This window comes from Lathamus discolor, chromosome 6 (genome assembly GCF_037157495.1).
Source record: "Lathamus discolor isolate bLatDis1 chromosome 6, bLatDis1.hap1, whole genome shotgun sequence".
Taxonomy (NCBI): Eukaryota; Metazoa; Chordata; class Aves; order Psittaciformes; family Psittacidae; genus Lathamus; species Lathamus discolor.
In genome coordinates this window covers 89804544-89824165 of record NC_088889.1, presented here as the reverse complement: position 1 = coordinate 89824165, position 19622 = coordinate 89804544, and the positions used below count along the sequence as shown (strand labels likewise).

General features: G+C 46.0%; 1 protein-coding gene across 4 annotated transcripts in view; it reads right to left on the bottom strand.

Moving 5' to 3' along the window:
* The window catches only part of EPN2 (epsin 2), a 45703-nt gene extending 34669 nt beyond the window's left edge, over positions 1–11034 (bottom strand). For 2 of the 4 annotated variants that reach the window (XM_065684730.1, XM_065684733.1), the window contains exon 1: positions 10920–11034. The gene's annotated coding sequence lies outside the window, so the exon portion shown is untranslated. Of the gene's footprint in view, positions 1–10760; positions 10847–10919 lie in introns of those variants that run through there. The other 2 variants (XM_065684732.1, XM_065684731.1) reach the window with 2 other exon arrangements.
* Positions 11035–19622: the final 8588 nt, after the last annotated feature.

Here is a 19622-nt window from a genome sequence, read left to right as displayed (position 1 = left end):
TTTGGGTCTACTTCTGATTCTGAGCTATATTCTTAAGTTCATCTTTGATGGAAGCAATTCACTAAAAAGACCAAAGAATATAATAAATCAGCACATTTGACATAAGGATTTTTCCTTATTATGCTACTTAGAACTTCCCAATCCCTTCATTCAGGCACTAATAAGGATCATCCGTACCCACACCTGCAGAGATTTGTTATTATTTTGCTTTGTTATTATTATTTTGTTGATTTTTGTGGAATTAGGAAAAAATGTTCTGGCTTGATGATGCCAGTGAATCCCACACCCTCCCATGCAGATACACAGGTATTTTCAGCTGTCAGCATAACAATTCCTCAAGTTTTCTGAATCCATCCTCAACAGTAATATACTACCTACTCCCTTATCTCTTCTGGATATTTAGATGGAAAATGATTTGAGTGGGAGCTAGCTTGCTCTTCTCACAGAGGATGACAAAGACTTGTTACTCAAAAAGCATCTGCGCCTGTTCCATTATTAAAGGTCATTTTCCTCCAGTCAGCTCTTGCAGAGAACATGTTATACCCTCTCAGCTTTGATACTCTGCAACCAGTAGCTCCGTACGTGCCCTGGAGACTACACATGCCCTGTAGAGTCCACACGTAGAAGACAACACCTACCACGTGTAAGCCAAAACTCAAGCCTCTGATATTTCTGAAGCAGCTGACTATAGCCTGGGACACGCGAAAGGAAAAAGATGCAAGTAAATCCCCTGTGTAGTACTACTACTATTTGCACCTCCCATAGCTGCCTGATAGCCTTGCACTGTTGATCATTAACTACTGCTTTAATGTAAGTCATTAATAACATTCTCTGCCTTTAGATTCATAAACAGAACAAGAAAGCAACTTTAAAACTCACCCACTCCATTTTCTGATCTTTATTTTTTCCTAAGAGCATTCCATCTAGTGCAAACGCACAGAGGAAATTCTAGCCCATTAACATCCATCAGCTAACAGAGGGTAATGAATTCATCAATAATGCTATAATGCGTGGGTACACTATCATGCTGAATCATTTAGGAACTACATTTGCAGCAAGAAGAGCTCAAACAGCCGCCTTGTGCTGTCAGCAACCATCTTCCTGAAGGAGGAAAAATGAATGTACTAAGATCACCCTCAATTTTGTTATCCTTCTTGACAAGGTCGGTTGTGCCTCTAACACACCTGTATTTCCATGCCAGTCAACTCCTGCTCCCCTCTGGACACCAGTTTTCTTTGCTGTGCCACCTGCACACTTGCAAGCAGCTTTATTGCTCATTTTCCTGCAAGTGACATAAGGATCTGGCTTTTCTCTGCTTCTTAACATCCAGGTCAAATACATGAAGCCTTGAGTTTTGACTTTGCGAAGAAAAAACCCTGATTTTTCTTTGTTATTTATTTACACGGCTATGGAGGGACCGCCTTCTTTCTCTTAACAAGTTTTCCTAACAGTGATTAAGCTCTAAACAGTAAAAGGTAAAAACAACCAAAATCAGTCAGTCTTAAGCGAAAATACATCATGAACTAGCACTAAAGTGTAGCTACCCAAAAAAAGCCTGTACCTGAGAGTGGGACTACAGGCAGAGTATCACTGGGTAAATAAAAGGAAAGGAACCTTGTTATGGACAACAGTATGAAGTTACTATTCTTGTAACAATGAAAAGAAAAGGTATTTAGTCTTAAAAGGAAAATAAAATCACACATAATAATATCAAGAAATAAGATTATCCTTAATCTATAGATTAGAAACTTCTTTGCTTATTTGTTCAGGAATCCCAAATCTGGTCTTCTTTGCTCCATTGCAGTGTGCAGTGTGTAAAATGATAGCAAGTCCCCTGCACTTCTGTTTACACTTTGTTATAATGGTGTCTACTCATTAAGTCCATGAATACAAAGGGTTTTGTTAAGGTAGCACTTATAAATGAAGCACAATGAATTGAACTCCCCATACCTCAGCTTCCTTAATAGAGCTAATGTCTTAGAACACATACACATGTGTCTACACATCCTTAACTCCCACGGCTTCATTCAATTAATACTATTAAATCTTTAATGCTTTGCTTCAAAGGCTGTTTTTAATTTTTAATAGCTCTCATAGGTTAGCACGACTGTTTTAAGTCTTTCTACTATATTTTAAATAAACTCCTCTTTTCTCTCCACTTTGATGTTTGCCTTCCTGACAACCCCAGACCCTGTGAAGCTGGTGGAACTTTGTTTTCTCTGAAATGACGACATTACAAACTCCAAAAGATATGTTAATCACTGAGCTGCAATCAGGGATGGGGTTTTTTCTCCCCCTCTCACCTGCCCTCGGGGCTGGGAGTTGGCAGTAGAACCGCTTTAATCAAAACAATGTAGAAACCCATGAGGAGAGGATGCAACCAGGAGGGAGGGGGCTTATTTGCATCTGTTTAGCATGTAAGCAGCAGGCAGGGCTTAGTTCTCTTTTACTCTGGATTCCCATGAAAGGGGAAAATGCAAAAGCCACCATATTATATTAAAATAATTAAAGGAGGAGTTTGGACACAAGACTGGTCGAGCTTGATGGAAGCACAAGATGCCTCGTGGCACCCGAAGACACATCCAATTCACACGTTTGATGGGCACTGAATGTGTTTTTAATTGTAAAGCTTTGTCTGCACCAAGGGCATTGCCATTATATATTTGGTCAGCTAAAGCTCCACTTTACATATATGTATATACACACACACACATATATGCGCACATATGTAATTTACCAGTTCTGCTACCTAGTACAAGCTAGCATAACATGCTCACAGTGGAATACCAAGGCAACTTACACCAGTGTTTCTGCTCTACTCTTACCCCAATGCCCCCAAGACTCACCTTCCACTGCTCCATTTCTAAGCTTCGAATTTGTGCAACAGAAGAGAAAGTCTCATACTGTATTTCAGGCCTTTTTATAAAGAATAAACTGAAAGGAAGAAACAAAAAATGGGCACAGACTTTGTTCCTCCTGTAATTTTTCTTCTGAATAAGAAAATGAAATAAAACTGAAAATCAGCATTTCCAGGGACAGGAAAACTCACTATAGTATTATATAGATTATCCAAACGGAGCAAAAGAAATAAAGACTGAAAACCTGGCTCTGTCCCAAGGCATCTAGGCAGGATTTTGTGCCTGCACGTACATAACAGAAGTATTTGTGCATTCAGGATGTTCAAGCATGTCTCTTGCATTCACACCTGGAAAGTTACAGCACTAAAACCCAATGTGCTGTGTTCAGCATCGACTGCAAGTCAATGACCAGTCCCAGAGCAACAGATCTCTCACACGTTCAAAGTGAAGTACATGTGTACATACTTTGCTTGATCTAGACCATGAACTGTGGAACAGAAAACCTTTCCCAAAGCAAATTAGAAACAGTCTGATGAAGACAACCTACAAACCTACTGCTGCTGCTCTTCACCTCTTCAACACTCCAGGGAGTTTGCACCATGCAGAGCACTCCCCAGTATTACACATCTTCAGTTACAGAACATGTTCTGTCTTTCAAAGTTGATGCAAATACTAATGTTTGTATTATTGTGCAAGTAAATAGATGCAGACACTACTATGCAGATAGACATCAAAATGTCAACCACGGTACTCAGTGTGCATGAAGCAGCAGGCGAGGCAAAAGATTATCCACTAGGTAGCCAAACGTAAAATAAAGCCAGACATTTCATTTCAGTCTGTCTCAGGGCTTCACAAAGGAGCCAGTGATTTGTAGATCTGAAATGCAACGCTGAAGCACTTTTGCAGACTAAAGAACTTCTGATGACATACCTCAATGCTTCTCTGCAACAAACTAGTCTAAAAGTGATTTTGCTGCCACAAAAGCTTTTCTACTTCAGCTTCTCTAAAATGTAAGACTTCTGAAAGCCAAGTAAAGCCAATTCTAAACATTCCTGTATCTTACTTCCTTGTGGAATCTTCCCAAGAGAACCAGTAAACATATAAACACAAGTATCTTCCAGGAGTCACCCAGTACCAGTCTTTTAAAGACTTCAGAAAGCAGCTGCTTTGCTGAAAATGTATTAAAACCATGAGCTGTATAGTTATAATCCAGTGCAACGACAGAGTTTCTGCTCTTCTGAGTAGCAGGTAGGAATTCCTGCTTTAAAAATACATATAAAGCTGTAAAGCTTCTAGAAAACTACAATTACAATATGAAATATTGATTTCTGATCTGCATTTGCTTCTAAGCAAAGTGTTTGGTGTCACCTGTGCTATTCATCCACAAGCATTCCAACAGAGGCATTATCTATCTTGACTTGCTGATAAGTGCTCTCCTGAATTAGTAGCCAAAGTTTAACTTCATGAACTCTGCTCAACAACAGGAGCAAAAGAGTAACATTTCATTAGTTAGCAGCACTTCAAGCCCTTAAATAAAACAATAATAAAGAAAATCACTGCAAGCAGCAGTATTACAAGAAGCAATCATAAACCCAAGCAATAAGCCACTATGGGCTCAGAAGGCAAATATTTCATTAGATAACAGAACAGATGTGAGACTTATGCTTTCAAACAGTCATTTAGAAAGAGGGTTTTAATCAAATGATGAAACACCTGGGCAGAGGCATTTAAAGACTCACAGGATCTGACTGCTGCTGGGAATGCACATAAGATCCCTCTCTGAACAGACACTACCAGTCACACTGCAGCAACGTCAGGAACTGAATAATTAAGAACCTTAAAGTTCTGCTTTTTAAATAATAATCGAAGTGCTTTCTTCTACATACACCACATGCCACAGCACATTCTGCTTGACCATCTACCCGTGAACAAGCAGGTGTGTTAAACGGTTCTATTTAGAACTGAAGGATAAGGATTAACAAATGATCTCAAATTTGGGCTGATTTCAGAGGGTTAGATCAAACATCTCTCTGCCCTACTGCTGTTATCTAAAGCCTCATCCCTGTCCAAACAAAGCTGAAAGTAGAAAGGCAGCTACAGCAGCAACTGGGTCAACAGTTTTGGCTGAAGAAATCTTCACTACTGAAAGACAAAATAAAGAGAAAGAAATAAAACCCTAAAATGCTGCTTGGGGCCTGTTCACCCAGTCAGCAACTCACAACCAGCCACTCGAGAGCAGATTTCCGAGCTACAAGGAAATACCTTTGAGGGAGTCTTTCATGCCTGCATCTCAGGGGAGGAAGTTACCTTTAAAAACACTTTGTTTTGCCTTTCCCTAAGGAATTTTAGGACTATATATATCCATTATTTTGGTGGGGTTTATCCATGAGGTCCTACAAAGAAGGATCTGTACAAGCTTTACACCAGTGAGCAATTACTCATGCGATTAATCCCACTGAAGTCAGAAGAACTGTTTGGGAAGGAAATTGCTGCCAACCTAAGGGTTGCACAACCAGGAAAAGAAATATATAGAATAAAACCACAGAGGGGGATAAATTGCATCTGACAAAAACTACAATCAAGAAAGAGCTGGTGACAGATTGTTCTTTAAGTACAAGGAAGTGATTTAAACAGCCAGGAGCAGTTGTAATAAGATTAGACGATTCACTAATAAGATTCTTAAAATGTCTCTGTTCCAGCAAAGCTACAAAAGCACCATTGCCCTTGCAAAGGTTCACAACGTACTAAATTGATGTTAAATCTGGAAATTAATATGATTTCAGAGTGAATAAAGCAAAAAGATAAAAGAACTTCCCTCCCCTAGCACCTTTGTCAGCCCTGCTGTCACTTTTAACTAGCCCGAGTACAAATGGATGTTGTAGCAAAACTCAAAGAGAACAGACTCAACAAACAGAAGCACTGAGCTCTGTTTGGGTTTCAGCTTTTAAACAAGCAAAACTACCAGTTCCATTTTAGAAGGCATTACATGATGTGACATCTTCAGAATGGCAGGGAAGTCTCTATAAGATTATACTGCAGGGAGATTAAATCAATGTCTGGCTGTTGAGTTTCTCTAGAGAAACAGATGTGGCATTTTAGCCATGACCCCAGGGACTCCACTGTCCATCACTCCTAGAACAATAGGCCCCAAAATCAGCCATAACTAGCACTACACTGAAAACCAAACAAGGCAAACAAGTCTTCTCATATCTATCTTGAAGGATGGACATAAAGCATCTCTAGGTGCATGGTTTTTAAACTGATGAACAGCTTTGAATTTTCAAAGAAATATTGTTGATTTGTAAAAGTATTTGCTCATTGAGTGCTGCATCATAAGCATAAAAGAGAAAATGATTCACAGATTAATATTTTACCATAAGGGGTAAGAACAGATATTTCCATTCACAAAGAACATCCAACAAAACATCAGGTCTAAAGGTGATCAAATCTGTGCTGTAAGAAACACGTATATGACCTGACTGGAGAGAGGAACCAGGACTGCTCTTCAAATACACACTGGAACAGATGAACACATGTGCAAAGTACAAGTCATTATGAGAGCAAGAGAGTAGGAGGAGGTGGAGAGAAGTCTACATGCCAAAAGACACGTTTGTACCTTATCTACAAAAGCAGACTGCATGGTCACCCTCCGAAACTGTTCTACTTCTCATACCTCATACATTTAGTATTTATTATACAGTTACATGACAGAAGACTCAGCAACTGTAGACATTAATAAAACAGCAGTTGGAGGAAAGACAGGAGCAGTCAACAATGTGGAAGAAAACTGCAGGTCTCATGTCAAAATTACAACTAATTACTTGATGCAGCCCAGGGAGCTCTGCTCCTAACCATGGGAGAATTATTGCTTGAAAATAAAATGTATGCATCAGGACAATGAAACACAGAACCATAGAACAGTATGGGTTGGAAGGGATCTTCAAAGGTCAGCTAGTCCAACCCACCATACTGCATCTGAGATGCTTTAAAACTTTATCCAGCCACCTCCACCATAAAAGTGAGATAAGAGGAGTCTCTAAGGCAAAGATGCAGCCAGTCCCAGGCTGGGCTGGGTTCTGCCCAGTCAACACTGTGCTTGCACAGCCAGTGGAGACCTGCTCATGCCTGAGCTCGTGCCTGAGCTCTCCTCTGCTCCATACTCATGTTTCCCCACCTGGAAAGAGCTTGTTCAAGCCAGCCTGCAAGCCAAGGCAGCATGAGCTGACCAAGTCTGACCTTGAACACAAGCTGCAGGCACTGGTTAGAGGCATTTATGTTAACAGCCCTGAGCGACATGCAAACAGATATACACACTATTAACAATTAATGCAGTACAGGGCAATGGTACTGTGATCCATTTTTAAGTTCAATATTTCTAACAGTACACAAAAAAATAAGGAAGCTACAAATTATCCATACAGAAGAAAAGCATTTCACTCAGCACAAAGTAATACTTCAATGTAAAAATGCACAAACTACATTTACAAACCAAACCCTGGTAAACTTCTCAGTTGGCAGTGACATTTCAAATAGAAAACATAAAATACTTTAATACTCATTTTCTGATTAGCATAGTAATTCATACAAGCTCCACTGTTAGATATTTACAAGCATTTAACTTCTGGTGGTAACTGAACATACCTAGTACAGTCTGAAGGAACTTGATCTCACTAATTTAAGCTATTCTCTCACCTTACATCCTGCCTACAACCTCTAGCTACCTATAAAACACACCTTAGAAGTCTCTGATCCACCTCTTTTGCCTCATATCAACAGTTTGGAGCATCGTCGTAAGATCAACCACATCCCCATTTTGAAACCAAAGACTACGCTGTGATTTGCAAAATGATAAGTAAGCAAAACCAGCTTTTCCGTAGCTTTCGACCTCCTGCACCACTCACCAAAAGGCTCAACTGCTACAGCCACCTGGTTCTAAATCCATCCTGAAGTTTATGGCCTCTGAATCCACTTATTCTGACATACAAGCACTCTAAATCTTTATCCCCACCACAGAACAGGAAAGCAATCTTGTAACAGCCACCTGAACTGATTCATTCTGGGATTTTTATGGTCTCCTATTCAGCACATACCAGTACGTAATCAAACTGAAGCACACCAATGCCAGCAGACCTACAGTTCAACCTAGCAGGTTTTATTCTAGAGGACAGCATACATGTTGTTCTCCTCCACAGCATCTCATGTCTTCTTAATGAGCAGCCAGGCTACTGAAACACACATAAAACCCCGCTGTTCTTTGAAGCACTTCAGACAGCAGGATACTGGTACGTTTCGATACTCTCTCTGCACAGATCAGAGCAAAGCAAAGTGGAAAAAGCACATTACAGAAATTCAGACAAACCAGGCACCTTTCATTTTCTATTAGCAAGATCCCAAGAGACAATTTAGCGCTCTGCAAATATGGCATTGGAAGAGCTGAAAGTTGCTTCCTGAGTACAAGTCATTAAATAAAGATTTTAGAGTAACTTATGTTCCTTTAGACCAGGCAAAAGCAATAGCCATTTCCCCATCCCACATACAAGACCTAAAAAAAGCAAGATCATGAATATCATAACTCCCCTGTAATGTATTTCTCCTAAACCAGATTATCATTTAATGATTTCTCTCTCTCAAAAAACAACACTCAAGCACAAAAACAAAACACCAATTTCTGTATCAAGCAAAGAATATCAGCATTATTATGAAGTAACAAATTAGGCCTTTTGGCATCTCACAGCAGTGCTCCAAGATTTGAGGCTTCTTAAAAGCTCCAAGTTTTAAAGCAATCAAATAGCTGACAGCTGGAACAAAATTAGCATGATTAACCAGTTATGTAAATAATGCTGCAGTCACTACAAGCTGAATTCATTTATGCTCATCACATTACATAGCACTGCTTGCAGTGGACATCAGATGTTTGTCAACTAGTCATTAAAAATGACTGTAAGAATAATGGATGTGAAAACAACGCGAGTCTTACATCCACTATGTGATGTGTATCTGAGACCAGGCTACCTGACAGCCAGGTCTGGCTGTCTATATATCCCCTATTAGGACAGGGCCCACAGGTACCTTGCAAATCAGACTTCTCTTGCCCAAGTATTCTCCAATGTTACTTCGCCCCTACCTAGGGAATGGGTCAATTAGTTCTGCTAAAGAGAGAGGCCCATCCTGTTAGTATCTTGTTATATTTCATTTCTTAAAGGCAGATATTCATTTTCATTCATCAATACAAGACAAGGCACTGCACAGGAGAACCATCGTCATTCCTGGGTGATGTCACATAGTTACTTTATGGCATCAAGGAAGTTACAATCAGCACCCATAAGTCAAACTTCCTGATGTGTAACTTGGAGTCAATTCAGCCTTATCAGAATTTGTCTTCAGGAATGCATACTCATGGTTCATTTGTACTTGATAATTTTTGATAACAGTTAAATATTTAATATTTGGAAGATTATCTCTGCAATTCCAGCTGGCTAGCTTAACATTGCTTTGCGTTTACGAAAGAAAATGTACCAAAAAGCTTAAATTCTTCACAACAGAGCACTACACATGAGTTTGTTTGAAAATAATGGATCCAAGAATCAGCCAAGACAAACATATTTAGAAGTGCTTCCTAAATAGGCTGTATTTTGCTGAAGGTATTACAATATACTTCTATTTCTAATAAAAAATCATCCTAACATCCCACATTTTACATCCTAACAATCCAATTTTCCATGACCTTCTCTCGCACAAAACACAGTAACACACTGGAATTATGCAAGAGCTCCATATTACCATAAAACACTTCTTTCAGTGGCGAGAATAATCAAAACGTAATCTTGTGGCCTGATCTGCATTTTGAACTCCTAAAGTCAGCCTCCACAGTCCACAACATCCACAACACACCTCAGTGATCTGAGCAAGTATTTCAGGCCTCCTGTTGAAAACGTGCATGTGTGTATAATCCAGGGTGTTTTCTCAGTGGATTAAGAGAAAGAAGCAGGTCCAATATATTTGAATGTTAAATATAGGTTTGCTTTTCACATTGGTGATGATACCACACTTCGTAAAGGGGAAGCATTATATACCCCTGGGCCAACTAAAACTGAGACCCAGCGTTACCAATATGCCATAAGGCTTTAAAATAGGAAACTTCCATTCTAGATAGCCTGTGATAATTCTTGCCTCAGTATAGTTCCCAGCAACAATAATGCTTAATGTAATGCAGCACACTGATTCTCCAAGACCTATCTGTAGCATCAGAGGCACTGCAGGTAAAGACTGAAATAAAATAAATATATACAGACATAAAATAAAGCCTTAAAAATTACTAAAAGCACTACCACACACCCTCCAAACCGACTCGACGACTGAAAATAATGCAAAAAGTCAAACACCGCCATAATTAAGGTTAATAACGCAAAGGCCTGGGGACAACAGGACGAACCAGACCCCCCCACATACACACACACACACACACCCCGGCCCGCCGCTGGTCCCCCTCATCCACCGGAGCAGGCCGCCGCCATCCCCGCAGCCCCGGCGGCTTCAGGCCGGCCCCATCGGCTTCCCCGGGAAGCCAGGCCCAAAGTTCGGGCCGGAGGCTGGCGGCCAAAACCCTTCCGGCCCTGAGGCGAAGGGCCGCGGCGATCGTGATCCCCCCACCACCACCACCGCCACCGCCGCCGCCGCCGGCAGCACCGGGCCGCGGAGGCGCGCTCCCCGCTCCACAGCCCCGCCGCCGGGCTGCCATGATGGGCAGTAACTCGCTGCCCACCCAACGGCGACAACAAAGGACACCCCGGACCCCCGCCGGGGCTGCCCCGCCACCCCCCAGCCCCGGTAACCCCCCCACACACACACACACCGCACCGGCCCCATGACCCCCCCCACCCCACCCCCGGCCGCCGGCCTCACCCCGCAGCCGCCCGGCGGCCCCGCTCCCTGCCTGAGGCGAGCCCCGGGGGGCCCCTTCCCGCACCCCGCTGCTGAGGGGAAAGGCGGGGGGAGGCTCTTCCGCCGCTCCGTCCGCGATCCCCGTCCCGCACCCGAGCGCCCCGCGGCTGCCGGCCTGACCTGGCGCTGCGTGCGGGAGGAGCGGGGAGCGGCCCGCGGGAGACGCGGAGGGGGGGGTCCCGGGTCCCGGCCGCCGCCGCCGCCGCTGGCTGCGTTTGACACCCACACGCACCATCCAACATGGCGGCGGCCGGGGGGAGGTGGCGGAGGAGGCGGAACCGGCGGCCGCGCGCGGCCCCGAGGCGCGGCCCCGGCCCGGGCGGTGCAGGGAGGGGGGGAAAGAACGGAGCGAGGCGGCGGCGGCCTCGGCCTCCGCCCCAGCCCCAGCCCGGCCCCTCCATCCCCTCCATCCCCTCCCTCGTCGCAGCCAGGCCGGGCAGGGTGGTAGGAGAGCGGCGGCCGAGGGCAGGGGATGGCTGTGGGCTGCTGAGGGGAGAGCAGGGGCGGTGAGAGGGGATCCCCCCAGACGTGGGTGGGTTGAGGTGCACCAAAGCGGCTTCTGTCGCTTTCGTGCTGTGATTACAGCAGCTTTCCCCTTTGCCAATAAGGAATAACAGCGCTTATGGATGAGGGAAGGTTCTGGGGTGGCGCGTTCTGGTGATGGGAAGGGGAGCTGGGCATTGGAGCACGCATCCTTTCCCGTTGGGGATAATGACTAAACCGGGCTGGCAGGAGGTCAGTGGTCCCATTGCAGTTCCTCCTGGATATATTTGTTCCCATCGTAACAGTATGGGACAATTGAAGGAAACGGGGCGTCGCTGGTGGGAGATGGTCAGGGTTGAAGCTGAGGAGCTCTGCTCCTGTTACAGCTGGCTCCGGGTAGCGCTGCCAGGGATTTAAACCCTAACTCCGAAGGAATCCTGCCTTACGAGAGCGTAACAGCACAAAGGAAACTCAGAGCAAAGCCCCGGTTCGTACGGTGTTGCCTTTCAAGTGACAGGCAGGTCAGGCTGAGCGCTGCCAACTCAGCCCAGCCCTTTTCTCCCATGGAGAAATTGCCATGGAATTGGGGTTTCAATACAGAGGAGCAGGGACTGCAGTAAAACACGGAGGAAACTGCGTTAAAACCAACTTGTTTAGGAACGCTGCAAGTTGAAATGCTTCGGATGCCATCTGGTAGCTGGGGAGGCGAGGGTTCTGGGTTAGCTGCGATGCTGGCTGAGCTTTAACCTTGAGCGAGGCAGAAATAAAGTCTGGGTGGAATAACATAAAGGATCTGCAGGAGCTGAAAGATACTTCCCTCTTCCCGAGAACAAAACGGCACCGATGGAAACCTAATGTTTCTGTGCACGTTCATTAATCCTAATGATTAGGTGCTGACAGCTCTAAAGAACAAGAAGAAAACTCTTGGTTAAAAGAGAATGGGAAATAGAAGATTGTGCTTTCTCTCCTGCCCACCTCCCTCCCAGGTCTGGACAAGCAACTCGCCAAAGCAGGAGGCGGCTTCCTCGCCGTTCCCAGCTCCATCCCAGGTGTGTCTGTCTACAGCACAAGTGTATGAATCCACAAACCCAGCACAGAGCTGGCATGCCTCTGTCAACAGTCTCTTCTATCAACCAGATCAAGCCACTTAGTGCAAGCAAAACACGCCGGCCAAGCAGAATGGCACTTTTTATTACAGCCTTTAATGCCTTAAATCAGAGTTCCTGCTGCACTGGTAAAGGAACCCGATGGATGCAGCTGTACCAGCAGGGATGTACCCAGGCTGCAAAGGGATGATCCATTTGGTGGCTCCCTGGGGACATCCACAATGAGAGGAAACTCAATCCCTTCAGGCGGTCCCCTGAGGGCATCCACAGCGAGAGGGGACTTGTGGCAGCAGATCTATGGTCCTCATTTTGTATTGGCAACAGGAGGTTGTTGCTGTTTGCCCTTTGATTTCAGACCCAGGAGCTAGTGTAGAAAACTTCCCATGCCAGCGCTGCCCCATCCCTCTCTCATACCACGCCTTGGATGTTGACTCCAGCTGCTCTATCAGATCATTCCCAGCCCACAACATTTCAGCTGTGTTGGCAGAGCCAGCGTTTAAGGCCATTATTTGCAACGTGAGTTTGGCATCAGCAGCCCATAGCTGTGGCATCTCCCTGGTAGCCACACTGGCATCAGAGCAGTCCATGCGGAGAAAGCAGATGGTGGCAGCAAATCCAGCGAGTGGGAATGGAAGGGATAGGCATAGTGAGGAGGAGGAGGGTAAGGAGCAGTGCAGTAGGGCGATGTCTAGCATGCAGGAGGCTCTCCATGAGGCCATGGTTGTGCTCCCAACTAACCTAGTGAAGAGCGGCTGCCAGGAAGCCGCAGGAGGGCCTGTTCCACAGCCATAACGTGAACATCACCCACACAGCAACTACCGCCACGTGGGGCTGAGCACGCCGCTAATTACCTAATGAGTTTGTTCCAAAGGTCTGGCCACGGCGTGAGTGACAACAGGAAGAGCACCTGAAAAAAGCACCAAGCACTGACAAGTGCGTTTGTCTCTTCTCGCTGACCCCAGCCCTGCATTAACAAATAGGTCACAAACAACGGTGCTGCGCAGGGATCTAATCCTCCGGCCATATGGCAGCTGACCGAAAAAATAGAGGGGGAAAGAAGAAAGCTGGGCGGGGAATGCCAAAAAGCTCTGCAGAAATTCAAAGGAAAACTCGATAAATATATCCCTTGCAGTCTGAAATTTGATTTCCTCACTCCATTGTTTCCCATTTCCTGAGAGCTGGCTCGGTGGATCCCATTTTCTGCTTCTGTCTCCAGTGCTTGTAACCAAACAAGACTGAATCTCGTTATCCTGATGCATGGCTCGAGCTGTGTGCAATCCGATCTCTAAATCACGGTCATTTTTGTTCCATTACTGATCTTCCTTCCCACTCCTAACCTACAGGGCTTCAGAAGGAATCAATTAAAAAAAGAGGCTAGCATCATCTAATGAAGGTGTGATTAATGTTCAGCACTTAAGTCTGTATTAAGCAGCCAAGTAAGAACCTGCCTCGTGTCTCAGGAGGTTGGGCACCTTCCACTCACGCTGACTCCAGTGGGAGCTGGCATTTCCCAGCCACATGCTTCCATGTGGGGTAAATAGGGACTGAAATCCTTAATTGGCCCATTATGGAAATCTTCTAATTAAATGAGAATCTGGGCAAATGCAATCAGTATTGTCCTTAGAGCCAAAACAGAGACATTTCTCAACAAGCACAGGCCCTCTGTTGCTGACAGTGATACAGAATATATTCAGATTCATACAAAGTGATGTTCACCCCAGGTTATTCCATTGTAGAGTCATGAATATTTCATGGAACTATGCAAAGTCTGAGTTGCAGTCTCGTCTGCTTTGATTAGACACATGGATCCACAGGGTCTGCAGCCCTAAGCACACACACAGGATTTGTCTACAAGCCAAGGAGGAAGCAAAACAGAAGTTTAGTTTATCCCATATTTAGCCTGGTTTCTTCAAACATCTTTAAATAAGTGCAGTTACAAGGAACAAAATCAGAGGGTGAATGAGGGAGAGTGCAGCCCATTAAGCCTGTGCCTGAGTTCAGCTGGAATCGACCCAAGTTGAATCAGAACAGAGCATGCTTACAGCCAGCGTGAGGGTTTTAGTTTCATTTGTGACGCAGACAAGCCCGCAGCACTGTTTCCAACGCAGGCGCTCATTTTGACAGGTTCAAAATTAATACAGCCCTAAAATGGGCTTTCAAAATTAATACACCTCTAATATGGGCTTTCAAAAGAGACCTTTTCTGAACACGTTAGCAGCTTCATGAAAAGAGCAGAGAGAATGCAAGCCCAGCACATTCTGGTTTTCTCAGAATGAATATGCCCTGACAGTGCAAGAGGCAGTGACGTTTGAAATGTGCTTAGTTCTAGTAACTGCCAAGTGGTGTGTTTCTTTAGAAGTTAAAGCCATTCTCATCTGCGGGCACCTTCCCTCATTCCTTTCTCCTTACTGCTCTGGAGGTGCAGTTTCTCCCCGTGCCACATGGAAAAGCCAAGGCCACTGCGCTGCTTATATTAAATCCCACTAAAGCCTCAGGGTGAAATTCCACAACAGTTTTAATTGACCTAAGTCAGGGTGTTGTGGTTCCTGCCCTTCCTCCACCACCCGTTCCCATTCCCTCCCTACCACCATCACCAGCTTATACCATCTGTGGTGAAGACTAATCACTTCTTTTGGGGGGGAGGGTTACTTCTCAGCCAGTTTAGCTCCCTAAACCAGCTCAGCAGAAGGTCAAATGATCACTCACGTCAGCAAAAAGGAGGGGATGGGACCACTGTAAGGCCCCACTAACTGGTGAGGAGGTGTTTTTCTTGTTTAATAGGATACATCAGCACATTTAACCTAAAGAGCCTGGATTTGCTGTTTGTTCCCAGGCTGGAAGCACTCACCCATTGGGACTGCGTAGTTCGGAGTCACAAACTCAGGACCAGGTTGTCTGAAGTGAAGATGGGCTCATTCAGTGTTACCAAGTGGTTCCGCAAAGCAAGTCACCAAGTTAGAGCCTGTAAGCCCATGCCGGAGGTCAAGGATTCCCTTGCGGTTGGCTCAGTTTGTGCTATCTCTCTTAACTTCCTCCATGCCATGACGAGAGGACTTCCTGTCAGGAAGGAGTTGGTGGAGGATGTCACCCATCACCGTTCCTCTTCATCATTCCTGCAGCCACCCAAGGAATGTCACCCAAAGAGTCAGGCCCTCCCTTTCGCCCCAGGCCCATCCTCAGCTCAATAGATGCTTCATAACAACAGCCAAACCACACGATGACTTGTGTTGTTGCACAAGGATCATGCATGGCCAGGAATGATCCTCACTCCTCCCAGCTGTTTCTCACCGTGAGGGAAACCACACTGTGGAGCTCATGATGAGGAAGGTATCAGGATAACAAGAGGAGCTGTGCTGCTGTCTCTGGAGCATCATCTGCAAATTGGGTCTCCTTTCTTTATGGTGGGCTGGGGCAGTGATTTCGGCTGGTCCTATTTGGGTGGAGAGGGAGGCAAAAGGCTTTTTGTCCACTAACAGAAGCAGGGGACATGACAGATGTGAAGTGTACCTGCAACCAAGCAGGCAACCAGGGGTCACTGCTGTCAGAGGACATAATACACTCAAGTACCATGAGGTCAAGCCCAGAGGAGGGACATGAAGATGCTCCAAGGGCTGAAGCACTTCTATGGAGACAGGCTGAGAAAGCTGAGGTCCACAGGAGCTTTCTTCACGTGTGTTCTGCTTCCAGAGCACCCTGCATTAAAGCTACATCAGCTTCTAACCCTGGGAAATAGGCTGTGTACAACACAATTTTAGCTCAGATGTCAGAGTATTGCTCTCAGCCACAGGAGGAAACGCAGGACCCCTGAAGCAGCCCAAGCACTAGAAGCTGCAGGCGTTTTGAGCTCTTTTTTAAAGCGAGGCATTGGTAACACAGTGCTGCCATGTCCCTGGATTACAGCTGGATGCCCGTTGCTGATGATCACAGCTGAAAAGCTGATAGCTTTTCCCCCTGACAGCTGAGAACGGTGGGCTGTCTGTTTGGTTTGTGTTTGCACAGCACCCAGCCGGTCGCTTAATTACTTGGCCCAATTTCCAGGTTTCTGATTCCCACTTCTGCAAGGGACTTCCTCCACTCCCACGCTCACGAATCCACTTGCAACTTTCATATCTGCATTCAGGGTCGTGATTCCGAGCTTGTCACCGCTGCCCCATCGCAAGGAGCATCTCGTCCAACCTGAAAGTGCAGAGCTGTAAGTACACGAGATCCCTGTGTAAACCAACAAGCAGCTGAAGAAAACTCACCAGCTGTGCTGGAAGAGAGTCATGACGAGCAATCAGGGCTCCCCAGAGCAAACAAACTGCACAGCACTGCAGGCAAGGAGTTCTCAGGAACACGTTCAGTTCTAACCCTATCTGACCAAGCTGCTCCATGGACCAGTCCTGCTGGACAACTGCTGTTCAAGCTCCTCAGAACTAGAAGGCTTCCATCTTCAAGGACAGCAGGTTTCAATAGCCATTGGAGCATCTCGGCTGGTCAAGCAGGTTATAATTGGCTGTAATTAATACTCCTGCAAGCTTCCCCATTCTTTACAGGCTGAATGAGATTCCGAAATCCAAGACTGTTCCCTGAGCCTTGTGAACATTAGAGGAAGTCAAAGGAGCCCGTTTTGCTTCTGATGTTTAGAAATCAAACATCTCTGTGATCAGAGAAGGTGAAAGGCAAACCCCAGCGCTGCTGGGAACTGCCTGCACGCAGCCCAGTTTCTTCTGGGCCACAAACCACAACAGCCTCACTCTGAATCAAAAATAACTGCAAAGCAAGTTGCTACAGACAGCAGGTTTCTTCTGTCCCTCAAGAAGCCTCTTTTAACACTTGCATGTCGCTCATAGCGTGGTGGGGAGCAGGGGATGTAAGCCACAGTGCAGCCACAAGAGGTTTGAGCAGTACTGAAGTGGTCTTCGATGCGATGCGTGACCTGAATAACCCAGGTAGTGAGGGTAAAAGCCAAATAAGCTGAAACTTGTATTGAGAACCTCACATCTGTCCCCAGCGGGCTGGGAGAACAGCTCACAACACCTGCACAGCTTGGCTTAAAAGTGCTTTGCACTCAGCAGGATCTTAACCGCTTGCAAAGGAAGGGCTGTGCTCTACAGATGCTTTCCTCTGCTGAAGCCACCAATCTGACCCTCAAAAGAAGATTGACAGATGCTTCCATGCAAACACCCCGTGTGCCTTGCTCTCTATTATTCTGCTACTAATCCTTCATTACAGGCACGTTGCAAGGAATGGGTCTGCATCAGCTTTTCCAGCCTGCCTCTCTTGGGAAGCAAACATGAGACTCCAGTGTTTTCCCTCCAGGCAAGGCAAGACCTTCCATTTTGCTCTGAGATCAGAGCCTGAGGGATGTCAGGAAACTGGAGATGCTGTCACTCATGGGCACCTCTTTCAAGATGCATCTCACAGACATAGCTCTGGTTCAAGAGAACTGCTGAGTCCTAAGGGAACACAACAAGGACATCTGTCTGCTCATCCGCTTCCAATACTTGGCCTCTTCTCTCAAAGATGAGCAGGCCTGAAACACAGAACTGGGAGCCAGCATGTAAGGAACTGCTTAAAATCAAAGGCGTCCAGTCCATAATCCCAATAGTAGTGGTCAATAGTGAGTGCTGGGGGAAAAGTGCAGCACTCATGTGCTGCTTCTCAGCATCCCAGCACGCTGCCATGGGTTTCTCCCAAAAGCTCCATCATCCCTGAATGCCTTTGCCTAGACTCTCCATTAACTAGCACGTTTTACACCCTTGAGGCAAAAGCCTCTACTGAGCCTTGTAGGCAGCTCATAGGTTGCTTTATAAGCCTTCAGCACCCAGGGGTGCTCAGAGCCTGTCCTCCACAGGTAGAGTTAAACATATGCTAAACTGATTTACTGAACCAGTAAACGTCTTTGCCCTGGGGAGCCAAGAACAGCAGCTGCAGTCTACTGGAGGCTGCATTGCTGATCCCAGCGGAGGGAGCAGCAAGCAGACATCAGCTTGGATAGCAGTCCTCAAGTTAATCCCCTGGTCTCCAGAGGGAGAAAACACCGGGGCCCAGGCTGCAGAGGGGCTGTAGTGCTTTTCCAAGCTGCTTTTTGAGGAGCAAACCCTTGCTCTAATTGCTCATCTAAGCCTTGGCAGGGAACCCAGTGGTGCCTCCAACCCTCTGCTCCCAGGAAGCCTGAAATCCCAGTCCCTGCAGCAGGGAGGACCGACAGGGCCATTCAATTCGATGCACTGAGTTCCCTCCCAAACACTTTTCCATTGCAGCAGGACATCATCATGTAGCATTAATGACAAGAAAACAAGTCCATAGCACACAGTACACCCTCGCTGCAGCCTAATCCTTAGCTCCACGAGCTGGTGAGGCTTTCAGACATGCAAAGCCTGTAGTGACCAAGACTGTCAGCCAGGCACAGCTCCCCAGCAAAGCCCCAAAGCTCCAACCCAGTTCCTCTTTCAGACTGAGGGAGGAAGAGAGGGAAGGAAGGAGGGAAGGAAGGCAGCAAATCTGCACTTGGGATGCTGAAAGGAACACTTTGTATAAACACACACATATAACAGAGTGGTTTGCTCTGTGCTTGGCTAGATATCGCACCTATATCCTCGCATGTGCATAAACCTACATGGGAAAGGCTTTTATTACCTGTGCTAACGTTAGTGCCTTGCATCATTCAACCCACGGGCACTGCCAGAGCCACTCTGTTCCTCTGCCATCAGCTTCACAGGAAGGTGCCCAGGTTCCTGGGGATCCCAAACCCTTTCACTGAAACAAATGCTGCGGATTCCAGCACCGCAGGAATGTTTCTAAGGCAAGCAGTGCCTTGACTTCCCATTGGAAATGAAGAACTGCCTTGTAGGAGCTCTGCATGTAGGGCTTGCTAAGAGAGGCAGTAAGCAAGAACGTGCATCTTGGAGCTAACCCCTGGGCTGTGTTTCCTTCAAAGCCTCAAGCCAGATCGTGTTCTCCTTCATGCAGGTGGATATCTGGAAAGGCTTCAGTGAAATTACCCTGGATTTCCACAGCTGCTGGGCCAGAAATCACCATCCAGCACATCCCCAGGGAAGAGCCCATCGGTTTTATTGTAGACTCCAGAAGTCTTCACGCACTCTTTCCTCTTGCACAGGCAAAAGCACCACTTAGGAAAATGGCATTGGACACTGCTGTGCCACCAAAGCAACAGCAGCAGCTTTATTTAGCTTGGTTTTCTAAAGGGAGGCAGACGCAGTAGCACTGTGCCGGTAGGGATGGGCAAGGC